At 42.7% G+C, this 19502-nt stretch overlaps 1 pseudogene; it reads left to right on the top strand.

Annotated features, from left to right (window-relative positions):
- The first annotated feature begins 15015 nt into the window (after positions 1-15015).
- LOC123408714 lies at positions 15016-16058 on the top strand (annotated as a pseudogene).
- Positions 16059-19502: the final 3444 nt, after the last annotated feature.

The following is a 19502-nucleotide window of genomic DNA, read 5'->3' as shown; positions in this document are numbered from 1 at the left end:
GGCGGCCGAGGAGGAGGAGGGCGCAGGGCGGCGCAGGGAGGCCGGAGGAGGGCGCGGCGGCGGTGGTGGTGTCGGGGGTGAGAGAGAGGGGAGTCGGGGTGGCCGTTAGGGGGAGAGAGAGGCACGTGGGGGTGGGGCTAACGGCCGTTAGACGGCAAAGAGCATACAGGCAGACGGCAAAGAAAGTGGCCGTTAGGGGGGAGAGAGGGGCTGCGGGGTGGGCCGGCCATGCTCTTTGCCGTCAGCTGGCAGACGACAAAGAGCTGGCTGATGGCAAATAGTACCTTTGGCATCAGCCTGCTCTTTGCCGTGTGGTTTCTGGTAGCTGATGGCAAAGAGGGTCTTTGCCATCAGCCAGCAGATGGCAAATAACTGTTTTCCAGTAGTGGTTTCCCCAAGGATAATGACTAACAAAGAACTACTCCTCAGTCTTCATGAGAAGGTCGATCACAATCACAACTGGGTCAAACGTCAGTTCAGTGCCAAGAAGAAATTCAAGCCAATTCCAGTTCCAGACTTTCAAGACAGTTCCTTTTCTTCACCCCGCACTGTAGAATCCGATGAAGAACCAGAAGATACTACTACTGGCCCAAGGAAGAAGCCCGTCGCCAAGAATCCTCACGCATCTTCTTCGTCAACCAAGAAGTGAAAGTCTTTATGGGGCGTTAGTCCTCAGTTTTGTCCCTTTTCGTCACTTGATGACAAAGGGGGAGAAATCTGAGTTAGTCTTCACGCAAGATAAATTTTGGGGCTTATGAACTTTATTAAGTTACAAACTCTTGGTTCTTCTGAAGTGTTTTATGTAATGAGTTGTAACTTAAGCCCGATGGCACTCTGACGCTTTTGAATGTTTTTCTTCGCATGCTTATTCCTCAAAATATAAATGCACACATGCTGAAATTCGTCAGATATCATCTCTCATCATGCATTCTTAAATTCCTGATATTATATGTAATATGTATGAATGATTTACAAGATACAAGGGGAGATCCCCATGATATAAATCATCAATGTGCAATTGCTGTGAAAAGCAAATTCCTGAAAGTATGCACAGGTTCAGGGGGCGTCTCTCAGTATCTTGTTTTCAAATTCCTCAAACTGAGTATTTACACTTGATATTTTTATCCCCGTTTAAAACATAACTTAATTGTCATTAACCACCAAAAAGGGGGAGATTGTAAGTGCATCTAGTGCCCTTAGTGATTTTGGTGGTTTGAAGACTTATAGGTTAAGTATCTAATTAATGTGTTCATGAGTGTACACAGGATCTATAAGTCACTCAGGAGTTTGATTTATACAATAAATATCGACCCCTAAAATTGTATATCTTCGGCGGAAGAAATTGGTCTTATGGTGAAGACTTTGATCACGAAGAAATTGCGATGAAATTGACATTCCTCATGAAGATATTGAAGATGAGGAATTCGGTGTGTCCTGAAGAAAATCAACTCGAAGACTTTGAAGCTTGAAGATTTATTCTTTCGGTTTCATTTTCTACACTCTTGAGTCATAGGAACACCGTACTGTTAAAGGGGGTCAAGGTAACACTAGAAAATGAATTTCCTCATGATGCTTAACCCAAGCCTAATACTACTAAAGCCTCAAGTGAGGAATATGAGAGACATGAGGACTCTCAGAGTTGAGAGTCCCAACCGTTACCGCGATTTGCGGCACCTCGCCGATCTGATCCACACCAACGGTCATAATACTTAAGGGCCTTTATGTCAACTCGTGTCGGGATGCTCCCAGGCTATAAATAACCGCCCCCACAACCATTAGCTGGTTGGCTGCTCCGCGAGAAACTCACACTTGTTATTTAGAGCAACCCAAATTCCTCAGAGTCTTCGAGAGTAAATCATCAGTGAGGACATACCCCAAACACCAAACCACAAACCGTAAACCAAGTAATTGAGCATCACTAAAGACTTTGTTCCTATGTGGAACTGAAGTCTGTTACCTTTGAGGACTGTGCATCCTCCAAACGGTTAGGCGTCATGGTCTAGAGCAATCCAGCACTCAATTGTGGATCGCCGGGTGACCGAGTTTGTGAGGGTTTGGAAGTCTGCCCTGAAGACTTACAACGTGTGTTGGGCGAGGACTGTTTGTTGCGGGACTGTGTGCCTTTTGGTTTCAATACCAAGCCACTCCAAACCAGACGTATGACTGTCACATCAGTTGGAACTGGGTCATCAACCACTGTCTTCACTGTGATACGCGTTCTATTTCTTCAACTCTTTAAATTACTCAATCTTGTATGTTGAAGATTTTCATTGTCTCTATTTGAAGAATTTGCTGAAGACTTTCTCTAAATTTCCTCAACCTCAAATTCTTCACACTAGTTATTCCTCGCCTACTTGCTTTGTGCCCGCATACTGTGCAAACAGTTTTTCATAATCCTCATCGATAAAAACTGTTGTAGTAATACTTTGCACTCCTGATCCTTTGCTTTTTACGCTGCAAGTTATTCATCAGTGAGGAATTTACTCAAAAGGAATTTCCTCAGTGATGGAATTTTCAAAATCTCCTATTCACCCCCCTCTAGTTGATATAACGCACTTTCACTTAGCTAGCAATTTCAAGATAGACAATAGAATAGTTTCATGGGACGAACTCATCAGTAGTGACACACTACTGAATGAGCTTGCTCACGCTTTAGCTAGGAAGGTGTGGCCTCCCAGGACATTTGAGGAGATATGAAAAGATCTTATCAGGTTGAATGGAAGATAAAAGAAGAAACGCCAACACATACACGCTGGAGTAAAACATCCTTTTTTATGGCTCAACGATACCGAGAACAAAGGCGATATCTTCATGCAGAGTACCAAGGCCAAGAGTACCTCATCGTCGAAGCGGACGAGCTCTGCGTCGATGAAGGGAAGAGCTCTACATCGACGAAGGGCGAGAGCTTTGCATCGACGGAGGATGACGATGATGTCTTCATGTAGTTGTTCAGCTGTATTTTGTAAGTTTAGTCATAGCTTGTAATTCAGATGCATACTCTATTATTTGTTTGTAATGTCATGTTGTGGGGACATTATGTTGTATCAAAGAACGATGTTGGATGCATTCTTTTGTATTATAAGTGTTATCCTCGCTAAACTATCGAGCATCGAAATAGAACATGAATGTGTCTCATACATAAAATAGACATATGTCTCATACATAATTAGATAGTCATGTCTCTACTGATAGATAGAAGCTTCACTGACGATGTCAGGCTTGGCACTCAGGGGGTGTGTTAGAGTACTCTAACCCCACCTCTAGGGGGGGCTAATGTTACGAAGAGTAATCTCGAACCCGCCCTGGTCATTCTGTGTATCCTGGGTGGGCCATGGTGGAGGATTCGAAAACATGTCCAACCACATGTTTTGCTGCGATAGTGGTTCTTCTTGTTCACTCGTGCACCCGGATACGGACGCCGACACCTCCTGATATGCATAGGATCATGTAGGAGGGTTCATACCAGCTGGATGTTGTTGAAACATGAAACTCGTTGTGGGACTTTGATGTTGTGGTGGAGGCTGAAACATGAAGTTGGACAAGGGAGCATGGTGTTGTGCGTGTTGCCACGCCGAACTGTCAGCCTAGTTAGGAGGTGGTGGATGGGGGCATATATTGTTGTTCTAGGCGTGGACGCGGCTGCTATCGTTGCATAGAGGGATGCGGCTGCTACTGGTGGTGGTGCTGAACAACGTCCAAAGTGCGGGTGCATGTGATAGCTTTGTAGACATCTCGTATCTTCTACTCCATGCGCGTGAACAATGGCTAGAGCTGAGACCTAGGAACCAGAAGAGGTCCAAATGGCAGTTGTCGCCCATAGTTCATCACGTCACTATGAAGATTGTATGCCAACTCAGCCTGAAATTGTTACGATGATTATTAAGTATGGACGAGAAAGTATGTAACAACAAGATGCATTAGATAAAGATAATAAATATTACCGTGTACTGCCTAGATCCCGAAGTATCATAGGTTGGGTACATATCTGACGTAACAGGGCCCCGTATCTCATCTGCATTAGAGTGCTGAACAATGTGTAACCGTGTCTCTCTCATGTACTAATCCAAATAGGCATTGTATCCAGCGAGATCAAATCCGACATGTTCATGCCAAAGACGTTGAGTGAGAGTATCCCAGTCTATAACAAACTGTTGAAGCCTCTATAGCCACTGGGCGTGTGTCTTGCTTGTTCCCTTCCTTGTCATCCTGTAATTGAGGTGTGTGTTTAACAATTAATCGATGCTTCACCGTAAACAATAGTGAAATATAATGTAATATTTAGTGACTACAAAATACTAGTGGACTGCTGCTTGCAGCTGGTTATCTGTAGGGGGTGGATTGACCATGTGCCGAACACCAAATTACCTCATAACCCGCTACTGCACCATCTCCTTGATGAAGATATCGAAGATAATCTTCGATTTCGTCACCCATTAACCCTGATCACTTGTGCATAGCTCAGAAATACCGTCGCGATATCTGGCATCTATGGATGTTTGTGTGTACGGTTGCCAAATAACCCGAGTGTACGTATCGAACTGCTCATTTAATGCAGCGTAGGCTCACCTAGTCCATTTACTAGCAAAGCGTCTCTGCGCAGAACATAAGTGAGTTTCAGCCATAGTTTACTCAAAGAAGGTGGATTAAATTATACCTCAAGACATACCTTGCGACATGTCCACCACAAACTGAAAGTAGGCATGTCGATGTTTTCAACATAAAAAATGTTGCCCATAGGAAAACCCTCACCGACATCTATGTTTGGTCATACTATAGAGAACCTCTCCCCGGACCATAACTGTCAAAAAACAGAGGGCATCCAAGAAGGTCTTACTTGGCCGTCGAAAACTGGCAACCGTTGCACATACCTCGACTTGTAGCCGCTTAGACCGCCGAACCCCAACTCCTTGGTGTGATCTAATTTGACATCTCAGCTCTTGCGATCTCTAGTGCAATAGGGATGTAGAGCACGCTTACAGTGGTGACATGGTTCTCTATGAACATCACCTTTCTGAGAAGCCACATTAGGTAAGCCTCTAAGCTACGAGTGATCTGTGTCGAATTCACAGTGACTTGTGGATACCTCGGAAAATTCTGGATCTGTATTCATGTAAAGATAAAGTATTATTTAATAACTTGAAGCATGCCAACTGAAAGATATGTGGCTTAGGAACTAACCCTGAAATGTTGTAACCAGTCGTACTTAGGTCCGTGAGGCTCTGACGCAAGAGCCGGCGCCCGATCATATATATCCAAGAAACATGCTGCCAAAGATTCATGCCAATCTGGCGGGTCCTCCAACGGTCCTATGGTAGGTCCCGCCAATGGTAGTCCCAACATTCATCGGTCCTAGAGACATCTTCCAGAGTAGTAGCCATCTCACCCTAGCGGAAGTGGAATGTGTGGGTCTCAGGCCTACATCAATCTACTAAGCAAGTAAGCAAAGAGGAGTGAATGTTGAGGTGCCTTGATGTCTCAGTGGCCTCAACTAGACGTGCGAAAGGTAAAAGCTTGGCCCATTTAGCGTGCACATCACACAACATAAAAATTTAGTTAGTGCGTCCCATTAATACACTTGCTTGGAATAAATAATTAAAACAAGTACCCGTCAACCCAATCTGGATGTATCCTCCAGTCCACCTTAGCACAGCGAGTGACAAAGTGGTATGAGCTTATGCTCACTTAATAGTGTAGCATGATGCTTACTATAAATGTATGTCTTAAGAAAAAACATCCCCTCCATTACTATACTAATGAAATATAGTGCCACATGCCATAAAAATAACAATACAATGCCATACTTAATACAAACTTAAAACGTAGTGCTTTACTTAGTACAAATTAAGAGATAGTGCCACACTTAGTACAAATAACAAGACAGTCCCATACTTAATACAAACTTAAAACATAGTTCTTCACTTAGTACAAACTAAAAGACAATGCCATAATTAATACAAACTTATGTTGGAAATATGCCCTAGAGGCAATAATAAAATAGTTATTATTATATTTCCTGTTTCAAGATAATCGTTTATTACCCATGCTATAACTGTATTGAATGGAAACATAAATGCATGTGTGGATATATAGATAAAACTGTGTCCCTAATGAGTCTCTAGTTGACTAGCCTGTTGATCAAGGATGGTTAAGGTTTCCTAGCCATAGACAACTGTTGTCACTTGATGACAGGATCACATCATTAGGAGAATGATGTGATGTGATGGACAAGACCCAAACTATGAACGTAGCATATGATCGTGTCATCTTGTTGCTATTGTTTTCTGCATGTCAAGTATTCATTCCTATGACCATGAGATCATGCAACTCACTGACACCAGGGGAATGCCTTGTGTGTATGAAACATCGCAACTTTACTGGGTGACTATAAAGGTACTCTACAGGCATCTCCGAAGGTGTCCGTTGAGTTAGCATGGATCAAGACTGGGATTTGTCACTCCATCTGACGGAGAGGTATCTCGGGGCCCACTCGGTAATACAACATCACATACAAGTCTTACAAGCAATGTGACTAAAGAGTTAGTCACGAGATCTTGTATTACGGAATGAGTAAAGAGACTTGCCGGTAACGAGATTGAAATAGATATGGAGATACCGACGATCGAATCTCGGGCAAGTAACATACCGAAGGACAAAGGGAATGGTATACGGGATTATATGAATCCTTGGCATAGAGGTTCAACCGATAAGATGTTCTTAGAATATGTAGGATTCAATATGGACATCTAGGTCCCTCTATTGGATATTTACCGGAGAGTGTCTGAGGTCATGTCTGCATAGTTCTCGAACCCGCAGGGTCTGCACACTTAAGGCTCGGTGACATTTTGGTATAGTTAAGTTATAGGTGTTGGTGAACAAAGTTTTGTTCGGAGTCTTGGATGAGATCCCGGACGTCACGAGGAGTTCCGGAATGGTCCAAAAATGAAGATTGATATATAGGAAGTTGGTATTTGAATTCCGGAAGGATTTTGGGCATTGCCGGTAGTGTACCGGGAGTGACAAATGGGTAACGGGGGGCCACCAGGTGGGCCCACCACTCCCCAAGAGGGCCACATGGACTTGATGGTTGTGCAATAGCTCTTAGTGGGCAGAATAGTCAACCAAAGAAATCCCATGAGGTAAAAGTGGAAAAAACCAAAAGAGGTGGACAACTTGGGGAAGGGTCCTACTCCAAGTAGGATTGGAGGAGGACTACTCCTCTCTTGGTTCGGCCGAGCCCAAGGGGGCTTGCCTTGGTGCTCAAGGCTAGCCCCTCCTTCCTCCTATATATACTAGGGGTTTTAGGGTTTTTGAGACACAATTTCAGCCACATTCCACCCTCTCCTCTAGTTTGTAGTTCCTCCTCTAGATTGGATTTCTACGGTGCTTAGGCGAAGCCCTACAGGAATAGATCACCACCATCACCGACGCACCATCATGCTGCCGGAGAACTCATTTACTTCCCTGTATCTCTTGCTGGATCAAGAAGGCCTAGATTATCACAGAGCTCTACGTGTGCTCTACGCGGAGGTGTTGTCCATTCGGTGCTAGATCGGGATGGATCGTGGGATGGCGGTGATTTGGATCGCGAAGACGTTCCACTACATCAACCGTGTTTCTTAACGCTTCCCGCTTAGCGATCTACAAGGTTATGTAGATCCGGTCTCTGTCTCGTAGATGATCATCACCATGATAAGTTTTCGTGTGCGTAGGAAATTTTTTGTTTCCCATGCAACGTTCCCGAACAGTGGCATCATGAGCTAGGTTCATGCTTAGATGAAATCTTGAGTAGAACAAAAAAGTTTTTGTCAGCGTTGATGTTCGATTTTCTGCCCTCCTTAGTCTTTTCTCGATTCGGCGATATTGTTGGATTGAAGCGGCCCAGACCAACCTTACTCGTACACTTACGAGAGACCGGTTTCATCGACTAACATGTAACTTGTTGCATAAAGATGACTGGCGGGTGTCTGTTTCTTCAACTTCAGTTGAATCGGATTTGACCGAGGCGGTCCTTGGAGAAGGTTAAATAGAAATTTGCATATCACCATTGTGACTTTGCGTAAGTAAGATGCGATCATACTAGATACCCATAGCAGCCACGTAAAACATGCAACAACAAATTAGAGGACGTCTAACTTGTTTTTGTAGGGTATGCATGTGATGTGATATGGACAAAGACATGATGTGATATATTGAATGTATGAGATGATCATGTTGTAATAGTTAAATATCGACTTGAACGTTGATGCTACGGCAACCAGCAGGAGCAATAGGGTTGTCTTTAAACTAACGTTTGTGCTTGCATATGCGTTTACTATATTGCTAGGTAGTAGCTTTAGTAGTAATAGCATAGATAGCACTACAACCTCGATGGAGGCACAATGATGGAGATCATGGTGATGGAGGTCATGGTGTGGCGCCGCTGACGATAAAGATCATGCCGGTGCTTTGGTGATGGAGATCAAGAAGCACAAGATCATGGCCATATCATGTCACTTATGAATTGCATGTGATGTTAATCCTTTTATGCACCTTATTTTGCTTAGAACGACGGTAGAATTATAAGGTGATCCCTCACTAAATTTGAAGATAAAATTGTGTTCTCCCCGACCGTGCACCATTGCGACAGTTCGTCGTTTCGAGACACCACATGATGATCGGGTGTGATAGACTCAACGTTCACATACAACGGGTGCAAAACAGTTGCACACGCGGAACACTCGGGATAAACTTGACGATCCTAGCATGTACAGACATGGCCTCAGAACACAAGAGACCGAAGGTCTAGCATGAATCATATAGTAGATATGATCAACATGGAGATGTTCACCACTGAAACTATACTCAACTCACGTGATGATCGAACTTGAGTTAGTGAATTTGGATCATGCGACACTCGAATAACTAGAGGGATGTCTATTTGAGTGGGAGTTTATAAGTAATATGATTAGCTAAACTGAATTTTCTTGAACATAGTCTAAGTAATCTTTGCAAAAAATTTATGTTGTAGATCAATGGCTCGCGCAGTGGCAACCGTGAATTTCAATACGTTCCTAGAGAAAGCTAAGATGAAAGATGATGGTAGCAGCTTTGTAGACTGGGCTCGAAATCCGAGGCTTATCCATTAAGCTGGGCAAAAGAATTATGTCCTTGATGCAGCGCTAGGAGATGAACCACCCGCTACGGCTGACGAAGATGTTTTGAACACTTGGCAAGCTCGTAAGGATGACTACTCACTTGTTCAACGTGCAGTTTTGTATGGCTTAGAACCGGGACTTCAACGATGTTTTGAACGTGATGCAACATATGAGATATTCGAGGAGTTGAAGTTTAACTTTGAGAAGAATGCCTGGATCGAGAGGTATGAGACCTCCGATAAATTCTATGCTTGCAAAATGGAGGAGAATTCATGTGTCAGTTAACATGTGCTCAAAATGTCTGGGTACTTAAACCATCTAGCTGAGCTGGGGATCGCTCTCCCGCAAGAAGCTATCACTGACATAATTCTTTAATCACTGCCACCTAGCTACAAGAGATTTGTGTTTAACTATAACAAGCAAAGGATGAATAAGTCACCCGATGAGTTATTTGCGATGCTAAAAGTCGCTGAGTCAGAAATCCAGAAAGAACATGAAGTGCTGATGGTCAATAAGACCACTAGTTTCAAGAAGAATGGCAAAGGCAAGAAGGGTAACTCCAAGAATAGTGGTAAAACTGTTGCCCCTCCGACAAACAAACCCAAGGCTAGGCCTAAGCCGGAAACTGAGTGCTATTATTGCAAGGGGACTGGTCACTTGAAACGCAACTGCCCCAAGTATCTGGCCGATAAGAAGGCGGCCAACACCAAACAAGGTGTATATGATATACATGTTATTGATGTGTACCACACCAACTCGCGTAGTAGTGCCTCGGTATTTGATACCGGTTATGTTGCTCACATTTACAACTCGAAACAGGAACTGCGGAATAAACGAGGGCTGGCGAAGGATGAAGTGATGATGCGCGTGGGAAATGGTTCCAAGGTTGATGCGATCGCCGTCGGCACGGTCTCACTTCAGTTACAATCGGGATTAGTTATAAAATTAAATAAATGTTATTTAGTGCCTGCGTTGAGCATGAAATTATATGTGGATCTTGTTTATTGCGAGACGGTTACTCATTTAAGTCTAAGAATAATGGTTGTTCTATTTATATGAGTAATATCTTTTATGGTCATGCACCCAATGTGAGGGGTTTGTTCATATTAAATCTCGATTGTGATGACACTCACATCCATAACACTGAGACCAAAAGATGTAGAGTTAACAATGATAACACCACTTTCTTGTGGCACTGCCGCTTAGGTCATATTGGTGTTAAGCGCATGAAGAAACTCCATGCTGATGGACTTTTGGAGTCATTTGATTTTGAATCACTTGACACATGCAAACCATGCCTCATGGGCAAGATGACTAAGACTCCGTTCTCTGAAAAAATGGAGCGTCCAAGTGACTTATTGGAGATTATACATACTGATGTGTGCAGACGCGTGAGCATAGAGGCGTGCGGCGGATATCGTTATTTTCTCACTTTCATTGACTATTTGAGTAGGTATGGCTATATCTACTTGATGACGCACAAGTCTGAAATGTTTGAAAAGTTTAAGCAATTTCATAGTGAAGTTGAAAATCATCGTAGCAAGAAGATCAAGTTCCTATGACCTCATCGAGGGGGAGAGTATCTGAGTTACGAGTTTGGTGCTCACTTAAGTCAATCTAGAATTGTTTCACAGTTGAGACCTCCTGTAACACCACAGGGTAATGGTGTGTCCGAACGTCGTAATCGTACTTTGTTAGATGTGGGTGCAATCTATGATGTCTCTTACCGATTTGCCATTATCGTTTTGGGGCTATGCATTAGAGAATAGTGCATTCACTTTAAATAGGGCACCTTCAAAATCCGTTGAGACGACACCATATGAGCTATGGTATGGCAAGAAGCCAAAGTTGTCGTTTCTGAAAGTTTGGGGATGCAATGCTTATGTCAAAAAGCTTCAGCCTGAAAAGATGGAACCCACAGCGGAAAAGTGCGTCCTCATAGGTTACCACAAAAGAGACAATTCGGTATACCTTCTATCTCAGATCCGAGGGCAAAGTGTTTGTCGCTAAGAATGAAGCTTTTCTTGAGAAAGAGTTTCTCTCGAAAGAATTGAGTGGGAGGAAGATAGAACTTGATGAGGTTACACAACCTCTGCTTCAAGAAGATGGTGGCGCAAGGCAGAAAGAAATTTTTGTTCAGGCAACACCAGTTGAAGAGGAAGCTAATGATGATGATCATGAAGCTTCAGATCAAGTTACTGTCGGACCTCGCAGGTCGACAAGAGCACGTACTGCTCCCGAGTGGTACGAGAATCATGTCTTGTCTATCATGTTGTTAGACAACAATCAACCTGTGAGTTATGGAGAAGCAATGGTGTTCCCAGATTTCAAAAAATGGTTAGAAGACATGAAATCCAAGATAGGATCTATGTATGAAAACAAAGTGTGGACTTTGGAAGTATTACCTGAAGGTCGCAAGGCTATTCAGAACAAATGGATCTTTAAGAAGAAGACAGACGCGGATGGTAATGTGATCGTTTAGAAAGCTCCACTTGTGGAAAAGGGTGTCTCACAAGTCCAAGGAGTTCACTACGATGAGACATTCTCACCCGTAGCGATGCTTAAGTTCGTCCGAATGATGTTAGCAATAGCTGCATTTTTCGATTATGAAGTCTGGCAGATGGATGTCAAAACAACGTTCCTTAATGGGTTTCTTAAGGAAGAGTTGTATATGATACAACCCGAAGGTTTTGTCGATCCAGAGAATGCTGCCAAGGTGTGCAAGCTCCAGTGGTTGATTTATGGACTGGTGCAAGCATCACGGAGTAGGAATGAGCGCTTTCATGAGGTCATTAAGGCGTTTGGGTTTATACAAGTTTTTGGAGAAGCTTGTATTTTAGAAGAAAGTGAGTGGGAGCTCTATAGAGTTTGTAATATTATTTGTGGATGACATATTACTGATTGGAAACAATGTGGAGTTTTTGGAAAGCGTAAAAGATTACTTGAATAAAAGTTTTTCAATGAAAGACATGGGAGAAGCTGCTTACATATTGGGCATAAAGATCTATAGAGATAGGTCGATGCGCCTGATAGCTCTTTCACAAAGCAATACCTTGATAAGATTTTGAAGAAGTTCAAAATGGAACAATCCAAGAAGTGGTTCTTGCGTGTGTTACAAGGTATAAAGTTGAGTAAGACTCAATGTCCAGTAACTGCAGAAGATAGAGAAAAGATGAGTGTCATCCCCTATGCTTTAGCCATAGGCTCTATCATGTATGCAATGTTGTGCACAAGACCGGATGTCAACCTGGCCATAAGTATGGCACGCAGGTTTCAAAGTGATCAAGGAGTGGAACAATGGGCGGCGGTCAAGAATATTCTGAAGTACCTGAAAAGGACTAAGGAAATGATTCTCGTTTATGGGGGTGACGAAGAGCTCGTCGTAAAGGGTTACGTCGACAGAAGCTTTGACGCCGATGCGGATGACTCTAAGTCGCAAACCGGATATGTATTTGTTCTTAACGGGGGTGTGGTAAGTTGGTGCAGTTCCAAGCAAAGCATCGTAGTTGATTCTACATGCGAAGCGGAGTACATAGCTGCCTCACAGGCGACCAAGGAGGGTGTTTGGATGAAGCAGTTCATGTCAGATCTTGGAGTAGTGCCAAGTGCACAGGATCGAATCAATCTGTTCTGTGACAACACGGGTGCCATTGCACTAGCCGAGGAACCAAGGTTTCACAAGAGGACCAGACATATAAAGCGACGCTTCAACGCCATCCGCGATTACATCAAGGAGGAAGACAAAAATATTTGCAAAGTGCACACGTGTGTGAATATTGCAGATCTGCTGACTAAACCTCTACCACGAGCGAAGCATGAACAACAGCAGAACTGTACGGGTGTTAGATTCATTACATTGTAAATCACATGAAGATGTGAGACTACATTACTGACTCTAGTGCAAGTGGGAGACTGTTGGAAATATGCCCTAGAGGCAATAATAAAATAGTTATTATTATATTTCCTGTTTCAAGATAATCGTTTATTATCCATGCTATAACTCTATTGAATGGAAACATAAATGCATGTATGGATATATAGACAAAACTGTGTCCCTAGTGAGTCTCTAGTTGACTAGCCTGTTGATCAAGGATGGTTAAGGTTTCCTAGCCATAGAAAAGTGTTGTCACTTGATGACGAGATCACATCATTAGGAGAATGACGTGATGGACAAGACCCAAACTATGAACGTACACTACAAGAAATAAGATTGTTTATGACAAAAAATAATGACGACAATTTTATTGGTCAGAGATCTATGACTAAAATTTACAAAAAGGTCATGAGGTGTCTAAGAGGGCCCAAACCTTAGAATTTTTTGACCATCTTTATCAAGAAGGTCATAATCCCATTACCCAAAATGGTCACTGGCATGTGTAGCTCTATTTATGCCCGCATTGTAGGTCCTCCATGACAAAATTAAGAAGGTCATAGGCTTAAATAGAGGTGACTGGGTAGAAAGCTCGACAATTTCGCCTACGTATCTTGTATAGGTGTCGACTAGGCCAAAAAGTTTAAGTATATTGACACGTCGAAATTTATATTTTCTTGCTTGCCCTCAATATTTTTTGGCTGTATTTCCTACCCAAATCATTGCCCCATGAAAAAATTTAGCTATATTTGCCTATTAAATCGTCCTCAGCAAATTTCCAAAGTTTTGTTCCGCTAGAAGCTTTGTGAAGGAAGTACTAGCTTGGCATCACTAGAAGAAATTTGTTAATCGATGACGGATTCCTCACGACACCTTCAAAATCTATCACGGAGAGGCTGGTACAGCCGCGCAAGCCTGTTCAAAGCCCGCCCAAGCCCGTGTAACCGTTTCCGTATAAAACGCTAACCCTAAATGCTCCTCCTCGTCCCCTCCTCTCTCCCTCCACAACCCACTCCATCGTCTCCCACAGCACGCCGCCACCCATCACCTCTTCGCGTCCCTTCGCCCACAGCTCACCGCTGGCTCTCCCTGTCCCTTACCCTCACCTCGCAGCTCCGGCAACTACCAGATCTATCGCATCCCCCACCCATCCACCACTCTCACAACTCGTTCATTCCTCCCCGTGCTCGTCCGTGACCACTAGGCATGGCTAGGGTTTCGGCTGCGACATCGTCACTACTAAGAAAAGGGCTATAGATGATATAGATACTAATGGCGCACCACACAAGCAGCGCGCCACTATTATATAGTAGTGGCGCACCATGTGAGGTGTGCCATTAGTGTGATGGACACTAATGGCGCACTACACACTCGTTGCGCCACTACTATATTTTTTTTATTTTTATTTTTTTGCAAAACTACTAATGGCGCACCAGCAGCTGGTGCGCCATTAGTAACCAGGGTTACTAATGGCGAATCTGTTAGTAGTGCGCCACTACTATAATTTTTTTTGGTTTTTTTGCAAACTACTAATGGCGCACCACAGCTAGTGCGCCATTAGTAACCAGTGTTACTAATGGCGCATCTGTTGGTGGTGTGCCACTACTTTTTTTGTTTTTTGCAGAACTACTAATGGTGCACCAGAGGAGGTGCGCCATTAGTAACCAGGGTTACTAATGGCGCATATGTAGGTGGTGCGCCACTACTATAATTTATTTTTTTGCAAAACTACTAATGGCGCACCACCAGCTGGTGCGCCATTAGCCACTCACCCATCGCCTCCTCCCCTGCCCCGCCGCACGGCGCCGCGAGGAGCCGAGCCGACCGCTGACGCCCACAGATCTGAGCTCTCGCCCCCGCTCGACCTCGCTGTTGCGTCCTCTGCCAGGGCTCGACTTCCCACCCTACCTCCCCACCCGCATCACCATCTTCCCCTTCTTCATCCTCCCCTTTCGCTCCTAGCTAGGGTTTTGCCTGCCGCCCGCCCGCCCGCCCGGCATAAACAGCGCGATGGAGCCCACCTCGTCGTCGGCGGTGGCGCGGTAGACGTGGGAGCTGGAGAACAACATCCCAGCGGCCGCCTCCGACCCGGATGCCATGGACGCGATCTACTGCTACGACGAGGCGACCAACGCGCGTGCCCACCAGGAGAAGCCCTCGGCCACCGACCCGCACCACTTCCGCCGCGCCAGGATCTCCGCCCTCGCGCTCCTCAAGATGGTCGTCCACGCCAGCGCCGGCGGCACCATCGAGATCATGGGCCTCATGCAGGGCAGGTATAGCGCACGCCCCCAAATCCTTCCGCCACCACCGTCCCTATTTATCATTGGATCTCCCGATCTGACCAGATGTTGCAATGCTGCTCTGAATAGACTATCATTTCAGAAACAAAATTAGTGCATTTCTAATGGCACAAAGATTAGTTACATAGATGCACTCAATCATGTGTTAATTAGTGGTGCACCTGGTACTACTCTGCTTTGGTGAAACTTCTTTTTTTGTAGATGTGTTTAGCTAAAACTTTTTTATTGGGTATATCTTTATTGTTTGTCAGGCTGACAGAACTTATTTTGTATTCTTATTATGCTGCTGAGTGTTTGTAACTGTGCAGAATTTGGGTAGCAGCAGCATACCTGGAGACGAACAACAGGTTTGGAACATCTTATACTCCTTGTTAATAACTCTTTAGATTTATTTTTCATGATTGAATCTAATATAATCATCCCTGCAGTCACCCACGCCTATGGAATTCGACAGGAGATCCTTAATTGAGAGACACCAAGTACTTATTTGGGCCAATATTCAGTGATTAAAGCAGTTAGTCAAGTCATTAGAAAACAAATTAAATTATGGCTCCACCTTTTCCTTGCAGGAGAGTGTTGAAGCACTGATTAACTGGGTTAATGAAAACATTGGATTTAGCGACGGAAAACCAGTTGCTGCAATAACCATATACAAATGTCTTCTTCATTGGAGAACTTTCAAGGCGGAAAAAACTAATATTTTTGACTGGCTTATTCACATATTTAGTTCAACCATGCAGGTACTGCTAGTGTTCAAGTGTTAAATAATTCTTGTGCTCATTTTCATTCTACGATTTACTAGTTATGTCCCATCACAGCGTGATTATCTCAGGCGTATTCAATTTATATTGTTGCCCTTTTTAAATTTGCACAATTTGTATTACAGAAACAAGACAGCAATGCCGATCTTGCATACCGGCTATCAAATGCATCATCATTGTTGAGTGTACTACAAAAGAGTCTGAAACCTGCTGGCTCAGGTGTAACAACACCACTGAAAAGAATGACGACTCAGACGTCTTTCCTTGGGAGGATGGTACGTTATATGTATATATATCCTTTTCTTTTCTTGAACACGCATAAGGAGAACCAGAAAATCCAAAAGAGAGAACGAGAATAAAAAAATGGAAAGAGAACAAATAATCATCCTTTATTTTAACAAAGTGGTTGTCACTTTTTAAAAAAAAATGATTAACAAGGGTTCTCTAAGTTCTAGCAATTGTATTTTGTCAAAATTGTATGATAGGCTAGACGAGGTTATCTTGACTCATTTCTTAATACCTTGGCATTATATGATCCACAGGTATTCCGTGCTTCAAGCATTACTGTTGATATGGATCTTGTGCGCCAAGTTGAGGGAAAGTATCCTGCATTGCTTTTCAAGCAACAACTTACAGCCTTTGTGGAAGGTTTATATGGAATGATCCGTGACAATGTGAAGAGAGAAGTATCTCACATGTTATTCAGGTTACCCCATCTATCACGAGTCCTCAGGTTAATTATCATTTCATAGTTTAGAAAATTCTTGCTGGATTAATAGAAGTTTTAGAATAAGCATGAGACATCTCAGCAACCTCCCATGGGAATCCCAAGTTAACTTTGCCCCACACTTGCATGTTTTTGGCTAGTTCCTCTCAGTTGGTAACTCGGTACAACACTTGAACCCTTTTGCGAACTTGATGAGAGGAAATTAGACTATTATTTAATCATGAGTACCTTTGTACCTTGATGAATTTCTATTGGTTGATGATTAGGCTATAATATAATTTGTGTTAAGATTTCATGCTAGTTCTGTACCTGCATGGCAATAAGTTGTTGTTGCTGGTCTCACGCCCATTCATGTATACACATTGATACTCAAAGGGGCCAAGAAGTGCAAAGGCTGGTTTGATAACATACCTAGATAGGTATTGGAAAGCGATAGTCAACCATTTGAACGATCTCTTGAAAATCTTGCAAGAAAATTGTGTAATTTTAAACCTTCAAACCAGCATTGCATTTGGCTGCATCGTTTTCTGTTCTAACTTCTGGCCATAATGCTGAAATTTCAGGTCCCAACAATTTTTTCGGAAGATATTTACACAGATTTTTGCATTCATCAATGCTCAACTCTTCAATAGGTAACTTCTATCGTGTCTGGACTTTCCTTGCGTGCCTTCAACTTGTCCAGTTCCTAATTCTCTCTTTTCTGATGTTACTATGTCAGTCTTCTTGTAGGGCGAGAGTGGTGTTCTTTCAGCAATGGAGAATATGTGAAACAAGGGCTGGAAGAACTAGAGGCATGGTGCACGCAATCCAAGCCAGAGGTAAATATATATGCAATTTTGCTATTCGTTCTGAAGATATACACTTTATACCATGATTACTAGATGCTTGCAACCAACATTCCAGACTAATAACTTTATTCTCAGTAAGTGTTTTTTTTAACTAGAAAATTCTACATTCTATCAGAATCACACCAGGGCCCAAACTGAATAGTTTGTATTGTTTTGCTTAATAAAAGAAATCAATAGTAACTACTCCCTCCGTTCCTAAATATAGGTCTTTTTGGAGATTGTACTAGTGGACTACGTACGAAGCAAAATGAGTGAATCTACAGTCTAAAATATGTTTATATGCATCCGTACGTAGTCTTCTAATGAAATCTCTAAAACTACTTATATTTAGGAACGGAGGGAGTATAATGTAACACCAGTACTAATATCTTCACTTTATTTACCTTGTGCCTAACCATGAAATACAAACAGTATGCAGGATCTGCATGGGATGAACTTAAGCACATAAGCCAGGCTGTTGGTTTCCTGGTATGTAACTACAAACTTCAGCATGTACTATGTGTGTATGTCGGCATGGATTCTCATCATTAGCTTAAAAACATTCATTACTTCTTTAAGTATAAAAAGCAGTGGAGCATTTCAATCGATTTTGAATTGCACACTGGTAAAAGTTTAGTTGTGTTTATGTTTGCCGTCGAAGACTACCGCTGTGTTGTTTACTGATTTTTACGAAAATTTTGTCCCTTTTAGGTAGGTCTGACCATCTTTGTGCTGTGATGCAGGTCATTTTCAAAAAGTTCAGGGTATCATATGATGAAATAATGAGTGACCTGTGCCCAGTAATACCCCCACCCCCCAAACCCAACGCGGCATAGGGAGGCTGCAATGGATCATCCAGAAGAAGAGTAGCTAAACACCTATTTCTGTTTGCCGTTATGCAGGTGTTGAGTGTCCACTAACTTTATAGGATATGCACGTAGTACTGGGTTGACAAATATAATACTGAAAGTGTATCCGAAGAGGTAAGCACCATATTTAACTTCTAACATGTAATATTGATTAGTTTGACATTAGCAATATGAAGAACTCTGTATAAAATTTATTGGATGGTTAAAAGCCTATCTGTTTATCCATGAGGACACACTTTTTTTTATATGCTACTCTCAAGCAAGCGCTTGCACCTTTTTTTTAATTAAGTGGATAAGGAAAATAGATACAGGAGTTGAGCCGCTAGTGCTGAGATCATAAACAAGTAACGCAAACACCCTAGCTACTCCTCGCAGCGCTGGATGGCCAATAGTTGGAAGCCTGCACTATCACTCTGCTTCATCATTGATTTCGCCACCGCAGCATCGAGGGAACAATTGAATAGAATAATGTATAACCTGTGTTGCTTTGAAGACATTGTCGAGCATTACCTCTCATTTGTATAAAAAATACCTTGTATAATGTGTACCATTGCTTTGGTGCCCTTCATCTGGTTGTTCTAATTGCCATGGCCATACAGCAAACCTTCTATCTTTTAAGTTGTTCAAGTTACACTGTATCGTTTTAATTTTTTTTCCATGGGAAAATTTGTTGAAGAAAAATAAGTTGCTAGAGGTTTAAGTAGTGCAAAATATAGGTGCTGACAATGCTCCTAGAGAGATATTAGAACTTGCCTCTTAGCAACAAATTTAATTATTATTTGTTAGATTGCACCACTAAGCAAATCCTTGGGAGTCAGAAGGTAAAAATTGGTGTGTTGATAGCTCCTGGCAACAACAAAAAATGCGGCGGTTTCATCCACGTTCCCGTGAATTGCTACTAATTCTTGTTGTAATATTAAACTTTAATGAACTTGTATGTCTCTTTGGTTTGGACACTCATTCAACTTATATGTAATCGATGCTATTTATTAGTAGGACCATGAATCGTG

The sequence above is a fragment of the Hordeum vulgare genome, chromosome 7H, assembly GCF_904849725.1.
Source record: "Hordeum vulgare subsp. vulgare chromosome 7H, MorexV3_pseudomolecules_assembly, whole genome shotgun sequence".
In the NCBI taxonomy this organism is placed as follows: Eukaryota; Viridiplantae; Streptophyta; class Magnoliopsida; order Poales; family Poaceae; genus Hordeum; species Hordeum vulgare.
Note: the sequence above shows the minus strand (reverse complement) of the source record. Positions and strands in the feature narration are given on the sequence as shown.